General features: G+C 47.9%; 2 protein-coding genes across 2 annotated transcripts in view; both read left to right on the forward strand.

The window, feature by feature from the left end:
- The window catches only part of LOC121002302 (ATP-binding cassette sub-family B member 5-like), a 1,125,761-nt gene that overhangs the window by 371,502 nt on the left and 740,787 nt on the right, over window positions 1-13,472 (forward strand). The window lies entirely within an intron of this gene.
- Window positions 1-13,472, forward strand: part of LOC121002304 (ATP-dependent translocase ABCB1-like) — a 159,134-nt gene that overhangs the window by 84,225 nt on the left and 61,437 nt on the right. The window lies entirely within an intron of this gene.

Raw genomic sequence — 13,472 nt, forward strand, 5'->3', positions numbered from 1 at the left:
GGCAGAGACAACCCGCTCCTTCCCTGGTGAAGGAACCAGCGTCTCACTAAGGCCTAGTAAACAACAAAGGGGGGGGGGGAATACAAAACACAACAAGCAGAACACTTAACTTCTGAGGATGATGGATTAACAGGACTTCAACAAGAATCACACTCCAGCTCTTCCAAAACCAAATGAAGCTGTTAGATCACTAATGTGCAGATAATCTTTCAGACCTTCTAAAACCTGACACCGGTGTGACAGTCCCCCCCCTTCTACGGGTGACCCCCGGGCAACCAGGACCAACCTTATCAGGATGAGCTCTGTGGAATGCTTTCACCAGACGAATAGCATTAACATCGGTCGCTGGAACCCACATCCTCTCCTCTGGTCCGTACCCTCTCCAATGAACGAGATACTGGAGGGATCTCCGGAGATCTCGGGAGTCCACAATCCTGCTGATCTGAAATTCTAAATTGCCATCCACCATGACAGGAGCGGGAGGCAAGGAGGACGGCTCAACAGGTTCAACACATTTCTTTAACAACGATTTATGAAATACGTTATGGATTTTCAATGCCTGAGGAAGTTCAAGACGGAAGGCTACAGGGTTAACAATGGCAGTGATCTTATATGGACCAATAAATCTTGGTCCCAACTTCCAAGAAGGTATCTTAAGTAGAGTTGAGCGAACACCTGGATGTTCGGGTTCGACGAGTTCGGCCGAACTTTCGAAAAATGTTCGGGTTCGGGATCCGAACTCGACCCGAACTTCATCCCGAACCCGAACCCCATAGAAGTCAATGGGGACCCGAACTTTTGGGCACTAAAAAGGCTGTAAAACACACCCGGAAAGGGCTAGAGGGCTGCAAAAGGCAGCAAAATGTAGTTAAATCCCCTGCAAACAAATGTAGATAGGGAAATGATGAGTTAACATAAAATAAATAAAAATTAAACAATATTAATTGGAGTGAGGTCCCATAGCACAGAATCAGGCTTCAAGTCACCCACCAATGGAGAAGGTCACTTACTATTATTTTGACCACAGCACCCAGACAAAGGAGAGAGGTCCCACAGCAGAGAACCAGGCATCATATCACCCACCACAGGAGTAGGCCACCATTTAGTTACTTTGACCCCTACACCCAGACGGAGGAGAGAGGTTACACAGCAGAGAATCAGGCATTTAGATCACCCACCACAGGAGTAGGCCACCATTGAATCAGACCCCGGCAACCATGTCAGATGGCACAAGCATAAGCTTTATATCAATCAGCACAGGAGAAGGCGACTTTGACAGACTTTGACCCCTACACCCGGACGGAGGAGAGAGGTTTCAAAGCAGAGAATCAGGCATTTAGATCACCCACCACAGGAGTAGGCCCCAATTTAATGGGACCCCGGCAACCATGTCAGATGGCACAACCATCAGCTTCATATCAATCAGCACAGGAGAAGGCGACTTTGAAAGACTTTGACCCCTACACCCAGACGGAGGAGAGAGGTTTCACAGCAGAGAATCAGGCATTTAGATCACCCACCACAGGAGTAGGCCCCCATTGAATCAGACCCTGGCAACCATGTCAGATGGCACAACCATCAGCTTTATATCAATCAGCACAGGAGAAGGCGACTTTGAAAGACTTTGACCCCTACACCCAGATGGAGGAGAGAGGTTTCACAGCAGAGAATCAGGCATCATATCAACCACCACAGGAGAAGCCACCATTTAGTTACTTTGACCCCTGCACCCAGGAAGACGAGAGAGGCACCACAGCACATATTCTGGCATCATATCAGCCACCACAGGAGAAGCCACCATTGAGTTACTTTGACCCCCGCACCCAGGAAGAGGAGAGAGGCACCACAGCACATATTCTGGCATCATATCAGCCACCACAGGAGAAGCCACCATTGAGTTACTTTGACCCCCGCACCCAGGAAGAGGAGAGAGGCACCACAGCACATATTCTGGCATCATATCAGCCACCACAGGAGAAGCCACCATTTAGTTACTTTGACCCCTTCACCCAAACAGAGGAGAGAGGTTCCACATCAGAGAATCAGGCATCATATCAACCACCACAGGAGTAGGCCACAATTTAGTTTATTTGACCCCTGCACCCAGGAAGAGGAGAGAGGCCCCACAGCACATATTCTGGCATCATATCACACACCACAGGAGAAGGCCTCTTTCAGTGATTTAGGCCTTTGGACCCAGACAGAGGAGAGAGGTCAGAGATTAGCTTCATATCCCCCAGCACAGCAGAAGACCGCTTTATTTGACTTAGGCCTCAGCACCCAGACAGAAGACAGAGGTAGCATGGCAGAGGTTATGGCTTCATGTCACCCGTTAGTTTAACCGGCCACTTTCATCTGGTTAGGCCCCGGCGCCCAGACAGAGAAGAGTTTCATTCAACTGTGGGTTTCATAAAATTTGTATCAAATAAAGAAGTGGCCCGTAGCACAACAAGACATGTTTTAGGCAGTTAATAAGGACTACTCTGCACAAGGGAGGGACAGGTCCTGTGGGATCCATGCCTGGTTCATCTTTATGAAGGTCAGCTTGTCCACGTTGGCTGTGGACAGGCGGCTGCGCTTGTCAGTAATGACGCCCCCTGCCGTGCTGAATACGCGTTCAGATAAAACGCTGGCCGCCGGGCAGGAAAGCACCTCCAAGGCATAACATGCTAACTCTGGCCACGTGGACAATTTCGAAACCCAGTAGTTGAATGGGGCCGAACCATCCGTCAGGATGTGGAGGGGTGTGCAGACATACTGTTCAACCATGTTAGTGAAATGCTGCCTCCTGCTAACACGTTCCGTATCAGGTGTCGGTGCAGATAGCTGTGGCGTGGAGACAAAACTTTTCCACATTTCTGCCATGCTAACCCTGCCCTCAGATGAGCTGGCCGTGACACAGCTGCGTTGGCGACCTCTTGCCACTCCTCTGCCTTCACCTTCCACCTGTTCCCCTGTGACATGTGGGAATGCTCTCAAGAGCGCCTCTATCAGCGTGCGCTTGTACTCGCGCATCTTACGGTCGCGCTCCAGTTCAGGAATTAAAGTGGGCACATTGTCTTTATACCGGGGATCCAGCAGGGTGGCCACCCAGTAGTCTGCACACGTTAAAACGTGGGCAACTCTGCTGTCGTTGCGCAGGCATTGGAGCATATATTCGCTCATGTGGGCCAGGCTACCCATGGGTAAGGACAAGCTGTCTTCTGTGGGAGGCGTATCGTCATCGTCCACCGTATCCCCCCAGCCACGCACCAGTGATGGGCCTGGGCTGCCACCCCGCTGTGAACTTGCGTCATCCTCGTCCCCCTCCACCTCCTCCTCCTCATCCTCCTCGTCCTCCAGTACAGTGCCTTGGCTGGCGACTTGTGAACCTGTCCTCTGCTGCTTAAACAAACCTCCCTCTGAGCCACCTGATCCTCCTCCTCCTCCTCCTCCTCCTCCACCTGGGCCACCTCCTCTAACATCATTGCCCTAAGTGTTTTCTCAAGGAGACATAGAAGTGGTATTGTAACGCTGATAACAGTGTCATCGCCACTGGCCATGTTGGTGGAGTACTCGAAACAGCGCAGCAGGGCACACAGGTCTCGCATGGAGGCCCAATCATTGGTGGTGAAGTGGTGCTGTTCGGCAGTACGACTGACGCGAGCGTGCTGCAGCTGAAACTCCACTATGGCCTGCTGCTGCTCGCACAGTCTCTCCAGCATGTGCAAGGTGGAGTTCCACCGGGTGGGCACGTCGCATATGAGGCGGTGAGCGGGAAGGCCGAAGTTCCGCTGTAGCGCAGACAGGCGAGCAGCGGCAGGATGTGAACGGCGGAAGCGCGCACAGACGGCCCGCACTTTATGCAGCAGCTCTGACATGTTGGGGTAGTGGTGAATGAACCTCTGCACCACCAAGTTCAGCACATGCGCCAGGCAAGGGATGTGCGTCAAACCGGCTAGTCCCAGAGCTGCCACGAGATTTCGCCCATTATCGCATACCACCAGGCCTGGCTTGAGGCCCACCGGCAGAAACCACTCGTCGGTCTGTTGTTCAATACCCCGCCACAACTCCTTTGCGCTGTGGGGCCTGTCCCCCAAACATATGAGTTTCAGAATGGCCTGCTGACGTTTACCCCGGGCTGTGCTGAAGTTGGTGGTGAAGGTGTGTGGCTGACCGGATGAGCTGGTAGAAGCGTAGGAGGAGGAGGCTACAGGAGGCAGAGAATGATGCCCTGCGATCCTAGGGGGCGGAAGGACGTGCGCCAAGGAACTGTCCGCCGGGGGCCCAGCCGCCACTACATTCATCCAGTGTGCAGTTAGTGAGATATAGCGTCCCTGGCCGTGCTTACTGGTCCACGTATCTGTGGTTAGGTGGACCTTGCCACAAATGGCGTTGCGCAGTGCACACTTGATTTTATCGGACACTTGCATGTGCAGGGAAGGCACGGCTGTCTTGGAGAAGTAGTGGCGGCTGGGAACCACATACTGCGGGACAGCCATGGCCATCAGCTGTTTGAAGCTGTCTGTGTCCACCAGCCGGAATGACAGCATTTCAAAGGCCAGCAGTTTAGAAATGCTGGCGTTCAGGCCAAGGGCTCGAGGGTGACTCGGGGGGAATTTGCGCTTCCTCTCTAAGGTTTGAGATATTGAGAGCTGAACGCTGCTGTGTGATATAGTGGAGACGCTAGTTGACGGTGGCGGTGGTGGTGGTGTCGGTGGCACATCCTCTGTTTGCTGCTCGGCAGGTGGCAACATTCCTCTCGAGGCGGAAGCCGAGGCAGCAGCGGTAGAGGGAGCAGGGGGAGCCTCAGCGAGTGCCTGGTTTTTAAGGTGTGTACCCCACTGCAGTTCATGCTTTGCATGTAGATGCCTGGTCATGCAGGTTGTGCTGAGGTTCAGAACGTTAATGCCTCGCCTCAGGCTCTGATGGCAGAGCGTGCAAGTCACTCGGGTCTTGTCGGTAGGACATTGTTTAAAGAAGTGCCATGCCAGGGAACTCTTTGAAGCTGCCTTTGTGGGGCTGGGTCCCTGTTGGCGATGTCCAGTAGCAGGCGAACTCTGGGGGCGGCGGCTCGTCTGCTTTGGCCCCCTGCTCCCTCTTTGGCTTCGCTGTTGTCTCGGTCTCACCACTACCTCTTCCTCTGAACTGTGAAAGTCATCGCCACGACCTTCAGTCCATGTGGGGTCTAAGACCTCATCGTCCTCTGCATCGTCTTCCACCCAGTCTCCCTCCCTGACCTCCTCCTGTTCAGTCTGCACACTGCAAAAAGACGCGGCAGTGGGCACCTGTGTTTCGTCATCATCAGAGAGTCGGTGACTCTGCTGTGGTGGTATTCCCATGTCCTCTTCATCTGGAGACATAAGTGGTTGTGCGTCAGTGCATGGTATGTCTTCCTCCACTGGGGAAGGGCTAGGTGGACGCCCCTGGGAAACCCTGGAAGCAGAGTCTTCAAACAGAAGAAGAGACTGCTGCATAACTTGTGGCTCAGACCGTTTCCCTGATATGCTTGGGGGTGATGTGACAGACTGATGGGCTTGGTTTTCAGGTGCCACCTGTGCGCTTTCCGCAGAAGACTGGGTGGAAGACCATGTGGTGAACGTGCTGGAAGCACTGTCGGCCACCCAATCGATTAATGCCTGTACCTGCTCAGGCCTTACCATCCTAAGAGCGGCATTGGGCCCCACGAGATATTGCGGTACATTCTGCCGGCTAGTTGAGAGAGTTCGTTCCCTACTGTGTGCGCCTGGGGCCGAACGGCCACGTCCTCTACCAGCAACAGAGGCTCCACGGACACCACCACGACCGCGTCCTCGTCCCTTAATAGTATTTTTCTTCATTGTTGCGATTCAACTCGCACCACAATGAAATATATTATTTTTTATAAGCAAAATCCCCTCACTGGAATACTTTCAGTCTTTTGACTGTATGGATTACAGATGGAATGACTGTTATATGTGAGTACCGCTTTCTTTGACAGATTCTAGTATGGGTACATATATGTTTTCCCAACCCCAGCACATTAGTTTGCTAATTCCAGATGTATGAAACGCAGGCCTAACTGTATCTAGTATATTGAACGCCAGATAAACTAACTTGGCCTTTTTTAAATAAAAAAAAAATTCCCTCACTGGAATACTTTCAGTCTTTTGACTGTATGGATTACAGATGGAATGACTGTTATATGTGAGTACCGCTTTCTTTGACAGATTCTAGTATGGGTACATATATGTTTTCCCAACCCCAGCACATTAGTTTGCTAATTCCAGATGTATGAAACGCAGGCCTAACTGTATCTAGTATATTGAACGCCAGATAAACTAACTTGGCCTTTTTTAAATAAAAAAAAAATTCCCTCACTGGAATACTTTCAGTCTTTTGACTGTATGGATTACAGATGGAATGACTGTTATATGTGAGTACCGCTTTCTTTGACAGATTCTAGTATGGGTACATATATGTTTTCCCAACCCCAGCACATTAGTTTGCTAATTCCAGATGTATGAAACGCAGGCCTAACTGTATCTAGTATATTGAACGCCAGATAAACTAACTTGGCCTTTTTTAAATAAAAAAAATCCCCTCACTGGAATACTTTCAGTCTTTTGACTGTATGGATTACAGATGGAATGACTGTTATATGTGAGTACCGCTTTCTTTGACAGATTCTAGTATGGGTACATATATGTTTTCCCAACCCCAGCACATTAGTTTGCTAATTCCAGATGTATGAAACGCAGGCCTAACTGTATCTAGTATATTGAACGCCAGATAAACTAACTTGGCCTTTTTTAAATAAAAAAAATTCCCTCACTGGAATACTTTCAGTCTTTTGACTGTATGGATTACAGATGGAATGACTGTTATATGTGAGTACCGCTTTCTTTGACAGATTCTAGTATGGGTACATATATGTTTTCCCAACCCCAGCACATTAGTTTGCTAATTCCAGATGTATGAAACGCAGGCCTAACTGTATCTAGTATATTGAACGCCAGATAAACTAACTTGGCCTTTTTTAAATAAAAAAAATTCCCTCACTGGAATACTTTCAGTCTTTTGACTGTATGGATTACAGATGGAATGACTGTTATATGTGAGTACCGCTTTCTTTGACAGATTCTAGTATGGGTACATATATGTTTTCCCAACCCCAGCACATTAGTTTGCTAATTCCAGATGTATGAAACGCAGGCCTAACTGTATCTAGTATATTGAACGCCAGATAAACTAACTTGGCCTTTTTTAAATAAAAAAAATCCCCTCACTGGAATACTTTCAGTCTTTTGACTGTATGGATTACAGATGGAATGACTGTTATATGTGAGTACCGCTTTCTTTGACAGATTCTAGTATGGGTACATATATGTTTTCCCAACCCCAGCACATTAGTTTGCTAATTCCAGATGTATGAAACGCAGGCCTAACTGTATCTAGTATATTGAACGCCAGATAAACTAACTTGGCCTTTTTTAAATAAAAAAAAAATTCCCTCACTGGAATACTTTATGGCTTTTCACTGTATGGATTACAGGTGGACTGGTATTAGTAGGGGTGACACAAGCACACCCAAGTCCCTGATGTAGGATTTCTATGGCACAGACCACTATTACAAGTGATTAATGGACGTTGGGAGAGATTGTGCTGCAGCACTAGTCCCAAGATGGCCGCCGCCTATCAGCCCAGTAACATGTGCCACAAAATGGTCTGCACAACCTTTAAAAAAAATAGCCTTGGACTGTGCTGCTAAATCGCTATTGGTCTGAATCCCAGGTGTAGATGTCTGACTTGTTTGGAGCTTTGGAATGCACACTGTGGCAGCTTCTGCTGCAGCACTACAAGTCGCAAAATGGCGGCCGGCGGTCAGCCCAGGTACATGTGGATGGAAAAATCACTCTGGCCACTCTAAAAATAGCCAATCCCTATCAAAAAAGCAGCTCAGCTGCAGTTGTTCAGATGAATCACAGGTGGAGGAGAGAAATTTGCTTCCAGTTATTCAATTATCCCTGCCTATTCTCGCCCTAGCATCAGCTGCGTCTATCCCTGTTCTATTCACATCGGGAGTGAGCACGTCCCGACGTGCGCACAAGCTTATAAAGAGGCTGAGTCACATGCTGCACTTGGCCAATCACAGCCGTGCCAATAGTAGGCATGGCTGCGATGGCATCTTAGGGCAAGTAGTATGATGCATGTTGATTGGCTGCTTTGCAGCCTTTCAAAATGCGCCAAAATACATGCCGAACGACGAACCCGAACCCGAACTTTTACGAAAAAGTTCGGGTTCGGGTCCGTGTCACGAACACCCCAAAATTCGGTACGGACCCGAACTATGCTCGAACTGTTCGCTCAACACTAATCTTAAGTTTAATGTTTCTTGTAGACAGCCACACAGAATCACCCACTTTCAGGTCCGGACCACTCATACGTCTCCTGTCAGCCGCATGCTTATACATGGACCATGCAGCTGAGGTGATCAGACGTGTGCTAGGAGAGCTCCTGAACTTCCAGAGACTTCCAGGGTGATTTTTCCATCTGCTTCCCCTGTGATCGGATCCAGAATTGCAGGGAGTTTTTTTCCATCTCTCCCCAGGCCCTGCCTCTCCCTTGGGAGCTGGTAGGCACACGTGGGACACTAACAGTGAAACAGCCGGGACGTCGGCACCCAGCGAGCCCCGAGGAACCTGACCGACTGACGACTGACCAGCCCCAAGGAAAGCGAACACCATCTCGCATTGTCTGCCTATATTCAGGACGCATTGTCTGCTTATATTACCTGTAGGGTAAGCTTACCTGCACTCACACTACAGACCGGACATTACCAATCGTGAGTACCATCGCACCGCACGATGCCGTAGAGAGTAACGAACATCACTGAATTTCTGGCATTGCAGTCCTCTACTAGTTGATTGCGTTCAGCCCATAGTGGCAAATTGAAACCATCGCTATTGCAACATTTGAATACAAAGTTATTCCTATACACAAGCGGCTACAGTCTCAATAGTTTTTTGCCGCCAATATCGGCAAACCTTCTGCTGTTTGTGGGTAATACAAGAGAGTCTGCAGCAAATGAATACTCACCTATTATTTTAAACACAGCAGCACAACACAATTTTGATTTGTCCTACAGGATTCTTATTTTGTTGATCAATTATTTACACAGATGGATCTGGATTAACCACAAGTGACTGTCTTTTTTCTGGATTCCGTTTTTCACCTTTTTATAATACTGGCACTTGGATATCGGGACTGTTCTCTATTATCAGCACATTGGGAATTTGTTTTTTTGTTTTTTTTTTCACATTTTTTGTATAGGTAGTAGATGTATTGATTATATTTGCTCAGACAATACCCCCCTACAGCGGGAGCCTCTATGCGTATATAGATTGGATGGATCTGACACCAAGCGCTTCCACTTTTGACACGATGTGTAATTTTCTCTGAATGCACCTGCACTTTGCGGAATCCGCCCAAGAACACCCCCACGCCCGGCTCCAGCGCTGTGGAACTCCAAAGGGAGAGGCAGAGCCGACACACATAAAAACTACAACAGTGTGAGAGGCCGCGGTTGACAGATTCGACTCGGGACCCTCACGCTGCCTACACACTCTGAAAAGGCTTACCCGCACTTACTAAAGTGGCGACCCCTCTAGGGGGCCACCACACCAAGCACTTGCACTTTTGGCACAACTTACAATTTACAATTTTCTGAACGCACCTGCACTCTGTGGAATCTGCCTTAGAACACCCCCAAGCCCGGCTCTAGCGCTGTGGCACGCCTAGGGGAGTGGCGGAGCCGACAGAGGGACGGCGCTCGGCGTCTTTACGCCGCATCACACATAAAAAATGTACACGTACCACGGACGGGTCCGGCGGACGGGTCCGGTGGTCCAGGGGACACGCCCGTCTGAGCCCGTCCGGCCAGAAGGGACCAGAGAAACCAGAGCGGTCACCCTGGGTCGCATACCTCAGATCTGCGAATCAGGTACGATTCACAACAACTGCTGGCACTACAAAACAGGGCCACAGATATCCCTGGTGCTATTTTAACCAAAGCTTTTAAACCTAAGATTTTAAAAACACCTATTTTTAACCATTCGCCACAAACCATAGATAGCACAGACCTAAAATATCCAGAACAATATAAATGGCCCCCGAAAAGAAAATCCCTCCACACTGACCTAAGATGTGCCTTAATAAACGCCAGATCGGCAGTTAAGAATAAATATGAAATTCGCGATCTATGCATAGATAGAAACTATGAATGTCTGTTCATTACGGAATCATGGTTTACAGAAAAGTCGAGGGTTGACATCGGGGAAATGCTCCCACCAGACTACAAGATCATCATAAAGAATAGGCCTAACAAACAGGGGGGAGGGATAGCGATTGTACATAAAAACACAATAAAAATAACAGAAATTAACCTTCTTACGGAAAACCCATCATGGGAAACACTCATAGCACGTCTGACGTTAGAAAATAAATATACAATAATAACAGCGTTATGTTACAGACCCCCAGGACCCCGCACTCATTTCACAGACAACTTCATAGAATGGGCCACGGATCTCACAATAAAACATCATAGACTTCTTATTCTAGGGGACCTTAACCTTTGGTTCAACGATAAGCAAGATACTTCAGCCCAAAAAGTCACCACACAGTTCGACTTAGCCCAACTGACCTTGAGGGTTGACAAACCAACACATAAAGCGGGTCACTTGCTCGATCCGATTTTTGAAAAAAATCTAAACTTAACGGTAGAAGACCCAGAAGAATTGCCCTGGACTGACCATAGACTCATAGCCTTTGAACTCCACATCCCAATTAACACGAAGCAGCTAACCACAGGAGAAAAAAATAATTGGCGAAGAAATAACAACAACCTGACATATGACAAAATCCTACCTACCTTAGAAGAATACATCAGCAAAATCGATCTCAATCTGCCCTGTGAGAAACTCACATTACAATTTGACGACATCGTCAAAAAAACGGCGGACCAACATGCCCCCTTGAGACTGGTAAAGAAATCAGGGAAAAAAGCACCGTGGTATACGAGAGAACTAAAAATAGTGAAAATAGAATGCAACAGACTAGAGAGGGCATGGAGGAAAAACCCGATAGAAGAATCACAGCTAAAATATAAGACCCAACTGACGATTTACCACAAAGCAATCTTTAAGGCCAAACAAAACCATTTTGCTAGCGAGATCGAAAACGCTGCTCAAAAGCCTAAAAAGATCTTTCAGATCATTTTCGATCTAGCTAACCCTGATGGCCTCAAAACCACTATCCCCGAATCCCAAGACCTCTGCAACGACATCTCGAAATTTTTTAAACAAAAAGTTGATGGCATCCAAAATGACATCTTGCTAGCTCAACAGGCAACTGTTCCCCCCATAGAGAACAACGTGATAAACCCCACCCACACCTTTACTCTATGCCCTTTAAAACTTGAAGACCTAACTAAAAGCATGAAAAATATGTCCAAATCAACTTATCCCCTCTCCAATATCCAAACTAAATCTCTTATTGAATGCACGACCACCATCGCCCCGTTAATTCTAAGAATTATAAATGACTCCTTTCTCAGTGGTAACGTCCCTGAGACTCTCAAGTTAGGAATCATAACTCCCCTCCTCAAGAAACCAGGAGCAGACATAAATATGATGGCCAACTTCAGACCGATTACCAACATCCACCTAATAGCCAAAATCATGGAGATAGCAGTGGCAAGCCAACTCCAGCTGCACGTAGAAAAGCATCGACTTCTAGATGAACACCAGTCGGGCTTCAGGCCAACACACAGCACGGAATCAGCCCTGGTCAGCCTTTGGGATGAAGCCCTAGGGGTCGCTGACGAGGGAGGGGGGACTTGGCTGGTTCTCCTAGACATGTCGGCAGCCTTCGACACTATCAGCCATTCCATCCTCCTAAATAGATTAAAAGCTGACGTTGGAGTAGATAACCACGGACTTGCCTGGTTTGACTCTTTCCTGAAAAACAGAGCTCAGAGAGTCAAACTGGGCTCATTCTTTTCCCCAGTCGAGAAGGTGGAGTGGGGAGTCCCTCAGCGATCTCTCCTCTCGCCATTACTCTTCAATATTTATGTCCGACCTCTGCTCGCCATTCTGAAGGAGTATAACATCAGCTTTGAGTCTTATGCGGACGATACACAGATCCTTTTGAGAGTATCGAAATCCGCTGATGACTATAAACTCATGCAAGAAGGACTAAATAAGGCCAGGAACTGGCTAGCACATAACCACCTCAAACTCAACCCGACCAAGACTGAGCTTATTGCACTACATAAAACACCTGAGGCTGCCGCCCCGTCTATCTTTGGGGAAAACGTTGCCATCGCCACACAAGGAAAGAGTCTGGGGATAATTTTGGATCAAGAAATGAGCCTCCGTCCCCAGATTAAAGAAGTAATACGGAAAGCAAACTTCGCCCTATTCTTTCTAAAAAAAGCCCTACCGCTTCTCCCCAACACATGCAGACAGGTCGTGGTGGGAGCGCTAGTCAACTCCCACCTGGACTACGGCAATGCAATGTATGCGGGGCTACCAGAGAAAGATCTGAGAGCTCTGCAACTCTGTCAAAACAGAGCCATCCGGCTCATCAAGAAACTAGACTGGACAGACTCTGTTACAAAAGCACGCAGGGAACGCCACTGGCTCCCAGTGAAAGAGAGAGTCCAGTTTAAGCTGTGCTGCTTAACACACAAAGCCCTCCACAAAACAGGCCCCATCTATCTGCAAAAAAAGATAACACGTTACCATCCTCCTAGAGAACTGAGATCCACCTCAGCCTCCCTTCTGTCGGTGCCAAGAACCCGCCTCAAGACAAGGGGGGACAGACGTTTCTCAGCATTAGCCCCCAAGATCTGAAACTCCCTCCCAGAACATATCAGAACAACATCAGATTACCTGGAATTTAGGAAGCTGGTTAAGACCTGGCTATTTGTGTAGGATGACGTAGGGGCTCACAAATATAGCCGTCCACAAGCGCTTCGATCGGATTGAGTTCCTCTAGAGCGCTATACAAGGACTTAGTAACATAACATAACATAACATGTTGCCCATCTTTTTCAGGTTATTTTGGATTTTCCGCCAAATAGAAGACAAAGAAGAGGAAAATCGTTCCTCCTCAGGAATGCTGGAATTATGAGCACCAAAAAAAAATATTTTTTTTTTTCATAGTAACCTCAGTTCTTGCTTGTGGGCCAATGAGAAGGCTGCAATATCTTTGTCAGAGCTTAGTAACATCCCTATCAACCAATAGGAAAGTTGCCTACCCCTCACTATATAAGAACCTCCCCTGCAGCCATTTTCTGCCGTTTTTTGAGTTGTGTGAGAGAGAGAGCAGTGTCATTACTGAGCTCTGTGCTTTACTGAGTCATTTACATTGCTGAGTCAATTACATTAGATAGTTAGTTATCTTATATATATAATACAGATAGTTAGTGGGAGATAGTCAGTGTAGGT

Source organism: Bufo bufo, chromosome 5 (assembly GCF_905171765.1).
Source record: "Bufo bufo chromosome 5, aBufBuf1.1, whole genome shotgun sequence".
Lineage (NCBI taxonomy): Eukaryota > Metazoa > Chordata > Amphibia > Anura > Bufonidae > Bufo > Bufo bufo.